At 43.5% G+C, this 9120-nt stretch overlaps 2 long non-coding RNA genes across 2 annotated transcripts; both read left to right on the forward strand.

Annotated features, from left to right (window-relative positions):
* The first annotated feature begins 1023 nt into the window (after positions 1-1023).
* On the forward strand, positions 1024-1450 carry LOC137557415 (uncharacterized). Its single transcript, XR_011029567.1, has 2 exons — positions 1024-1186; positions 1293-1450. It is a non-coding gene; the product is annotated as an uncharacterized lncRNA (long non-coding RNA).
* Positions 1451-8313: 6863 nt separating this feature from the next.
* Positions 8314-8627, forward strand: LOC137557426 (uncharacterized). The gene is made up of 2 exons (XR_011029569.1): positions 8314-8363; positions 8470-8627. It is a non-coding gene; the product is annotated as an uncharacterized lncRNA (long non-coding RNA).
* Positions 8628-9120: the final 493 nt, after the last annotated feature.

The raw sequence follows: 9120 nt of genomic DNA on the forward strand, positions 1-9120 counted from the left end.
TAGTACAGGGCTTCGGGCGCCATCTTGCCGTAGCCCTGTCAGCGCGGGAGAGAAGAGCAGGAGGAGGAAGACGGTCCCGGGACGGAGCAGCGCGCCAGAGGCCGGACACTTCTGCCAGGTGAGTAAATGCTTTCTTTTCCAGGTGAAATGTTTGCCCGCATTGTTTCTTTTCCAGGTGAAATGTTTGCCCGCATTGTTTCTTTTCCAGGTGAAATGTTTGCCCGCATTGTTTCTTTTCCAGGTGAAATGTTTGCCCGCATTGTTTCTTTTCCAGGTGAAATGTTTGCCCGCATTGTTTCTTTTCCAGGTGAAATGTTTGCCCGCATTGTTTCTTTTCCAGGTGAAATGTTTGCCCGCATTGTTTCTTTTCTGGTGAAATGTTTGCCCGCATTGTTTCTTTTCCAGGTGAAATGTTTGCCCGCATTGTTTCTTTTCTGGTGAAATGTTTGCCCGCATTGTTTCTTTTCCAGGTGAAATGTTTGCCCGCATTGTTTCTTTTCTGGTGAAATGTTTGGCCGCAGTGCGTTTCTTTTCTGGTGAAATGTTTGCCCGCAGTGCGTTTCTTTTCTGGTGAAATGTTTGGCCGCAGTGCGTTTCTTTTCTGGTGAAATGTTTGCCCGCAGTGCGTTTATTTTGTACTGACATGTTGCCCGCATTGCGTTTATTTTGTACTGACATGTTTGCCCGCATTGCATTTATTTTATACTGACATGTTGCCTATTGCGTTTATTTTCTGGTGTCCGGGGTAACTGTTACTGCATTTATTATTTAATGGTCATAGATGGCTATGTTTGCTGCTTTGTGGTTACGGTATACTATTAGCATCACACAGTTTCTGCACACCCATGATACAAAGTCTCGTTTGTCCACATCATGGCGTAAACACTGCTTTCTTATGCCTCGCTGTTACATCATTACGTTAGCTCCGCCCATACAATGTCATGGCCACGCCCCAGTCTTCGCCGCTGCGTGCTCCTCACTCCTTCCCACTTTTCGCCGCGGTCACTCTATCTGAGTACTCCAGTCACCTGACACTCTAGTCCAATCAGAACCCAGCCTCACTCTGAGATCTTCTAGAATCTTCTATCCAGACATGCCAGCAGCCATCTTACAGACAGAATCTTCAGAGCTTATGAGAGAGACAGAGCAGAGAAACTGCCCTTAAGATCCTATGAGGCCAAAATAGGTGAGCTATCTTGTTTTATGTGTACTGATTCATGCTGCTAATGACAATGTTAGTGGTTATATGTTAGAGTCTATACTGAATACTGTTTTGTATATTTGCCCCCTAGTTCTACCGCTTTCTATGCTTGAAATCGCTTTCTACCACTTGAAACTGCTAAGATCACATTCTACCATGTTCAGCCACCAATATTACTAAAACTGTGATCATCTTTATTCCTGATTCCCTATCCTGATGATGTTACCAATAAAGAAAGTTATTTTTGTACCAGCGGTATGTTCTTAAAGTCTTTCAAGGATCCGAGGACAGTTACAGTAGAACTATTACCCTCTGAGGAGGCGAGAAGACGCACCTCATCAGAGCTAGAGCAGAAGCCATACCAAGTGTGCCTCAGAGTGTAATTGCAAAGCCCTTAAAGCGACAGCGCACAAAAGGTCAAAAAGCACTTTAAAGCTAACCTGCCTTCCCTGTGGCCACAGAGTTCACAAAACACCACAGTAGAAGCAGAAATAGAGCCAAGTATTGCACCCAAGTAGATGTATGCCTTTCCTGCGGCCTTCAGAGTCACAACATTGCCACAGTGAGAGTGCACATATCGACAGGCGCGCCACCACACAGAGTGAAACAAGCACATGCTGCAATTTACCTCGAGCAACTGCACACAATCAGAGCAACAATCCTCACTGCTGCATCTCTGCAAGTGAAGACACAGACACTCACAGCTGCATCTCTGCAAGTAAAGACACAGACACTCACAGCTGCATCTCTGCAAGTAAAGACACAGACAGTCTGCATCCTGTAAGCAACTACAAGCAAGTCAAAGTCCCTCACCTTGCATCTACATCTGTAAGGACTGATCCTTAGTGAATCCTAACTTCTGTTTCAAAAGAGACACTAATATTAAATCAGCAGTCAAGTCACTGTATCCTGCTCTTCATAATAAGGTCAGAGTTTCCTGTTTATTCCTTATTGATGATTATGTGCTGAATTTGGCACATCAAGAGACATTTGCATTATAAGGACTTTATGTGTATTTGAAAAAAGTTATTATTCCTTTGTGTTTAACTGCTATTTAACTATTTCAGGTCAAAATGTCTGTTTATAGTATTTCAATGCCATTGTTAGAGGGTGAAGAGTTAAATAGTGAGAGATATTCCTTACAGCAGAAGGTATTAGAGTTGAGGGAAACCTTAGAGGCAGAGACAAATCCTGAAGAGATAGAAAGGATAAATTGTGACCTAAAAGAGTACCTGTCTAAGATAGAGAATTTAGAAGTTGAGCTTAGGGAGTCTCAGGCAGTCTCAGAACAGATTGGCCAGTTGAGACAGTCATCTCGTGAGAGAAGATCTACCTCCAAAATGCAAGAATATATGCAACAAGAGGCTGCACAAAGAGAAAGGAAATTCAACCAAATGTACATAAAATGGAAGACGCACACCAATGAGGTTCGCATGAAGCTAAAACAAGAGTGTGCAGAGGATGAATTATCCAACATGATGGATGCTGTACAGAAGCATGAGTTAGATATGAAGACAATATATGATGAGCTAAGGTCACACACAGCACCATCCCAGGACATTAAGAGGAAGATCGACACCTGCGCTGCAATAACAGCAGATTTATTAGAGCTTATGAGAATACGATCAATTGAAACCGACTTTGATGCAGAGACAGAGAGGACAAGGCTACTACAGCTTTATAAAAGGGATTATGCCAAGTCTGTATATGGATCAACAGTTTCAAGAGTAACCTCTTCTAGCAAGCATTCTAGCCACTTATCTAAGTGCACAAGTACCTCAGCCAAAAGGGTAGAAGCATCTGCACAACTTGCTGCTAAAAACGCTGAGATTGAGATGGAAGCCGCAATCGATGCACAACGTCTACAATTAAAAAGGTTGAAAAACCAAAGAGACATCGAGGTCATGAAAGCTAAACTTAGAGTATATGCTGAAGAGGAAATAAAAGAAAATGGTGATGGATCCAGAGCAGCACTACATGAGAGAACAGATCCCTGTCCTGTCCTCACTGAGGAAAATAGAAAGAAATCTAAATCCGTGTGCAGTGAGAGAACAGATTCCTGTCGTTCTATCCCCACAAGTCATCATAGTGACCAAGAAAATGTTGCAGCTATTGCTCAAGCAATACATGAGACAATGGTTCTTACAAGACTTCCAACTCCTGAACCCACTGTATTCTCAGGAGACCCACTGAAGTTCATAGAGTGGAGTACAAGCTTTGAAGCACTTATTGCACGTTGCTGCCCCAATTCAGCAGACAAGTTGTTCTACCTACAGAAGTATGTTAGTGGAGAAGCAAAGAGTGCTCTTGAAGGTAGCTTCTACAGGAAAGATGAAGAAGCCTACAAACAAGCATGGGAAAAACTGAATGCAAGGTATGGTCATCCCTTTGTAGTACAGCGAGCCTTCAGAGAAAGACTTAACAGTTGGCCAAAGATAGGCGCTAAAGAGTATGTTAATGTTAGAGAGTATGGTGACTTCCTGCAAGCATGTAGCAACGCCATTCCACACGTAAAGGGTTTGCAAGTACTGAATGACTGTGAAGAAAATCAGAAAATGTTACTTAAGCTACCTGACTGGGTGACCTCAAGATGGAATCGTCATGTAACTAAACAGTTAGACCAAGGCAAGGAGTATCCCAGCTTTGAAGAGTTTTCTTCGTTTGTCAATACAGAAGCACGCATAGCATGCAATCCAGTGTCATCCCTCCACATTCTGAAACCTTTGAAAGGAAAGCCAACAAGAGAGGTAAAGCGTGCAAAGGCAACTTCATTTGCAGTCAATGCAGTGGATAAAGGCAATGATACCAAGGAGAGTAAGCCTAAGGTCACTGATGTGAAGAACAGAGAGAAAGTACAGACGGATAGTCACACACCTCTTCAATGCATGTTCTGTGGAGAGAACCACTCCATCTACAAATGTCAACAAATGAAGGAAAGGTCTGTAGAGGAGAAGAAAAGATTCATACTGGATAACCAGCTCTGTTTTGGGTGCCTACGAAAGGGACACAGTGCTAAGGACTGTAAGAGAAGAGCCACCTGTGGCATTTGTAAAGGACGTCACCCAACCCCATTACATGAGGAGCACCCAAAGAAGGATAAAGCTTCAACACCCAGTACTCCAATTGAGGGAGAAAGCGTATCCACACTATCCTGCTGTATGGTTGAAAGTGAGAGCAAGAATACTTCAATGATCATCCCAGTGTGTATCTCATCTCCGGGTACAGAAAGTAAGGAAGTACTTGCTTATGCACTACTAGACACACAAAGCAGTAACACTTTTATTGACCAAGAGGTCTGTCAGAAATTGCAAGTAGCCATGGAGCCAGTGAAGCTTAAGCTCTCAACAATTATGGGAAAAGACTCATTGGAAGATAGTCAAAGAGTCACAGGACTAAAAGTCAAGGGACTTTGCTCAGATGTCAGAATAGATCTACCTCCGGTCTATACAAGAGACTTCATACCCCTTGATCGTGAACACATACCTACCTGTGAAACAGCTAAAAAGTGGAAGCACCTATCAGTCATCTCACATAAAATACCCCCTCTGAAGGAGTACGGTGTTGGGCTCCTGATAGGTTATGACTGTTCTAAAGCACTGATGCCACGACAAATAATTGCAGGAGGGGATGATGAACCATATGCCATCAAAACTGATTTAGGATGGAGCATTGTCGGAGGGCCACAACAGGCTGCATGCTCAAGACAAGTAACCGGGTTATGTCATCGCATATCTGTCAAGATGTCACTAACTCCAAGTCCTGATACAGTAATCAAGATTTTTGAGTCTGACTTTGCAGACACCAGCTCAAAGGAAAGGAGCATATCTCAAGAAGATATAAAATTCCTACACATCTTGGAAGGAGGCATTGAGCAAAACCAAAAAGGACATTTAGAGATGCCCTTACCTTTCAGAAAACGCCCTTACCTTCCAGACAACAGGAATCTCGCCATTTTGAGACTAAGACGTTTGGAGAGGAAGCTGGGAAGAGAGCCAAAATTCAAAAGTGACTATTTTAAGTTTATGGAAGGCATCATCCAAGACGGAGATGCAGAAAGAGTTGACAATCAACCAGACCTGGGAAAAGTTTGGTGCATTCCACATCAAGGTGTCTATCACTCGAAGAAACCAGACAAGATCAGAGTGGTATTTGACTGCTCAGCAAGGTATGATGGTGTTGCATTGAACGATTATCTGCTAACGGGACCAGACCTCACGAATATGCTGTCTGGAGTTCTCTGTAGATTTCGGAAATACCCTATTGCTGTCATGTGTGACATTGAAAAGATGTTCCATAGGTTTCACGTGAAAGAAGAAGATAGAGATTTCCTGAGGTTCCTATGGTGGGAGAATGGAAATACTAATACAGAGCCTGTAGAATATTGCATGAAAGTTCATCTGTTTGGAGCAGCATCATCCCCAGGTTGTGCCAATTATGGTATGAAACACCTTGCTAGTCAAAACGAAAGAAGTTATCCATCTGCAGCAAACTTCATTAAGAAAAACTTTTATGTCGACGATGGACTTATAAGCCTGGAATCTGCTGACTCAGCAATCAAATTAGTGAAAGAAACCCAAGAGTTGTGTGCAAAGGGAAATCTGCACCTTCACAAATTCATCTCAAACAACAGAGAAGTGTTGGAATCCATTTGCGATTCTGAACGTGCATCAGCAATGGAAAATGTAGACCTCAACTATGATGATCTTCCAGTCCAGAATGCACTTGGCCTGAGGTGGGATGTTGAAAAGGATGAGTTCTTCTTTAAGGTCTCAATTGAAGAGAAACCAGCAACAAGACGTAATATTCTCTCCATGGTAGCTTCTGTGTATGATGCATTGGGATTCTTAGCCCCAGTGATCCTCAGAGGAAAAGGAATACTCCAAGAGCTGTGCAGGCAGAAGCTAGGTTGGGATGACTCTATAACAGAAGAACTGAGGCCAAGGTGGGAGAGTTGGACTAAGGATTTGCCAGATCTTGAAGGGGTCAGAATACCGAGGTGCTTCGCACCCTACAACTTTGGAAAGTAGGACAGAATTGAACTGCATCACTTTTCAGATGCTAGTACTTACGGTTATGGCCAATGTTCCTACATCAGGGTGATAAGAGATGAAAAGGTACATTGCTCCCTTGTCATGGCCAAGATCAGAGTTGCACCTACCAATGTTCTCACAATACCAAGACTGGAACTAGCAGCTGCTGTAGTTTCTGCTTCAATGAGCAAGTTCCTGAGAAATGAGTTAGAGTTCAAAATAGATGAAGAGTACTTTTGGACAGACTCACAGGTGGTTCTAGGCTACATAAATAATGAAGCTCGAAGATTTCATGTCTTTGTGGCAAACAGAGTTCAAAGAATTAGAGAAATTACTGATCCAGGCCAGTGGTACTACATTGAGTCAGAAAATAACCCAGCTAATCATGCTTCAAGAGGTCTTGAAGTTTCAAAAATTAAGGACTCAAACTGGTTCACAGGCCCAAAGTTCCTATGGGAAAGGGAAATAGTACCCAAGAAAGGTTTCCTAGCGCTATCAATGTGTGATCCCGAAGTGAAGGCCATTTAAGCCTTAAACACAACAGCCAAGGACCAAAAATTGGCATACTCCTAGGAGAAATGTTCAAATAAACGACATAGTGATGGTCAAAGAAGAGGACATACCCAGAAATTGATGGAGAATTGCTAAAGTTCTTGAAGTTCAGAAAGACAAAGACAGATTGGTGAGAAGAGTGCAGATGGGAGATTCCAAATTAAGTAAGAAAGGAGAACGTCTCACCACTCCACTCATACTAGAACGTCCTATCCAAAAACTGGTTGTTCTTATCTAGAATAATAAAGGACATTCTCAAAGTGCCTAGCAAGAAGGAAGAAGTAAAATTCCCTTAATTTATGCAACCCAACTCAACAATTAAAGCATAAATTAGAGGTAATTTGGTGGGAGTGTAGCTGCCCGTCCAAGCCAATCTAAGAACTGAACAGCATAATCTATATGTTCTCTATAGTCACTGTTAAAATAAGAGAAGTTGATAGAAATTTAATGCTAGTTTTCTGTACAGAACAATATATACACCTATATAGGCCTGTTGTATGATAAGCAGAAAAGTTAGCCTGCTGTTAAAGTTTATTTGTGTGTAGAGTAACAGCCTGCAGCATCAGCTACAATATAGCTAGCTAAGCACAGGACATTACAGGGTTAATCTGAGTACTCCAGTCACCTGACACTCTAGTCCAATCAGAACCCAGCCTCACTCTGAGATCTTCTAGAATCTTCTATCCAGACATGCCAGCAGCCATCTTACAGACAGAATCTTCAGAGCTTATTAGAGATGGGAAGTTCGGATCTTTTCAATGATCCGGATGATTCGAATCGGATCATTGAAGAGATCCGGATCTTTGATCCGAATCTCGGATCATTTTACTACCGGAAGCATTCGGGGGTGAAATGAACAGCAGGACAGGTCTGTGGACAGGAGAAGGGGAGGGGGGTGGACACACAGAGAAGGGGAGAAGATGGACAGAGGGCAGGGAGTGGACAGAGAAGGGAGGAGGGACGAGCAGAGAGCAGAAATGTTTGCACACAATACCCACATGCTGCAATCATGCTTTACATATATTTCACCTATATGTTCATCTGTACACTTTGAAAGAAAAGGTCGCACAGTGAAAGAAAGCATTCCCAGAAGATAAGTGCAGCTGTTTAGTGCCGAGTGCAGGAGGATTATATTGCCTTTCAATCACACTGTCTGCAAAGTTACTGAGCTGTGCTGAGCCAAAAGCTTCCAATGTGTTCACTGTGCAGCACTACGGAACAGCCAGCCTATAATGGGCAGCACGTTATAGCCAGTATGTGTGCTCTACACATATCTGGCAGTGGCACCCATGTCCCCTCTCTCTTATCTACCTGCTGTCCCTGCAAGGCTTCCCCCCATCCAACAGAGCGATCCATCTCAGCTCTGCTTTCAGGACCCCGCTGCCCGCTGAGAGGGGGCGTGTCGCTCCTGGCCCCGCCCCTTTTGCGATCCGAATCGTTCATTTTGATGATTCGGATGATCGACTCATAAAATAGATTCGGATCAAAGATCCGAATCGTTCATGATCCGGACAACACTAGAGCTTATGAGAGAGACAGAGCAGAGAAACTGCCCTTAAGATCCTATGAGGCCAAAATAGGTGAGCTATCTTGTTTTATGTGTACTGATTCATGCTGCTAATGACAATGTTAGTGGTTATATGTTAGAGTCTATACTGAATACTGTTTTGTATATTTGCCCCCTAGTTCTACCGCTTTCTATGCTTGAAATCGCTTTCTACCACTTGAAACTGCTAAGATCACATTCTACCATGTTCAGCCACCAATATTACTAAAACTGTGATCATCTTTATTCCTGATTCCCTATCCTGATGATGTTACCAATAAAGAAAGTTATTTTTGTACCAGCGGTATGTTCTTAAAGTCTTTCAAGGATCCGAGGACAGTTACAGTCATTCACCCGTCAATCACCCGTCAATCACCACCTGTCACTGCCACTTATCAGATCAGACCCTAACCTGCCTATTACGGGCATCTGATCACCCTCCCACACCATCAGATTGCCCCAGACCTACCTTCAGATCACCTCCAAAGTGCATTGTTTACATCTGTTCTGCCATCTAATCACCCACTGATCACCCATCAATCACCCCCTGTCACCACCTGTCACTGCTACCCATCAGATTAGACCCCTATCTGCCCCTAGGGCACCTAATCACCCACCCACACCCTCAGAACGCCCTCAGACCCCAGCCCTGATCACCTCGCCAGTGCATTGCTTGCATCTGTTCCCCCCTCTAATCACACCTTGAGACACCCATCAATCACCTCCTGTCACCACCTGTCACCCCCTAGCACACCTACCCATCAGATCAGGCCCTAATTTGCCCCGTGTGG

Source organism: Hyperolius riggenbachi, chromosome 1, assembly GCF_040937935.1.
Source record: "Hyperolius riggenbachi isolate aHypRig1 chromosome 1, aHypRig1.pri, whole genome shotgun sequence".
Classification (NCBI taxonomy): domain Eukaryota; kingdom Metazoa; phylum Chordata; class Amphibia; order Anura; family Hyperoliidae; genus Hyperolius; species Hyperolius riggenbachi.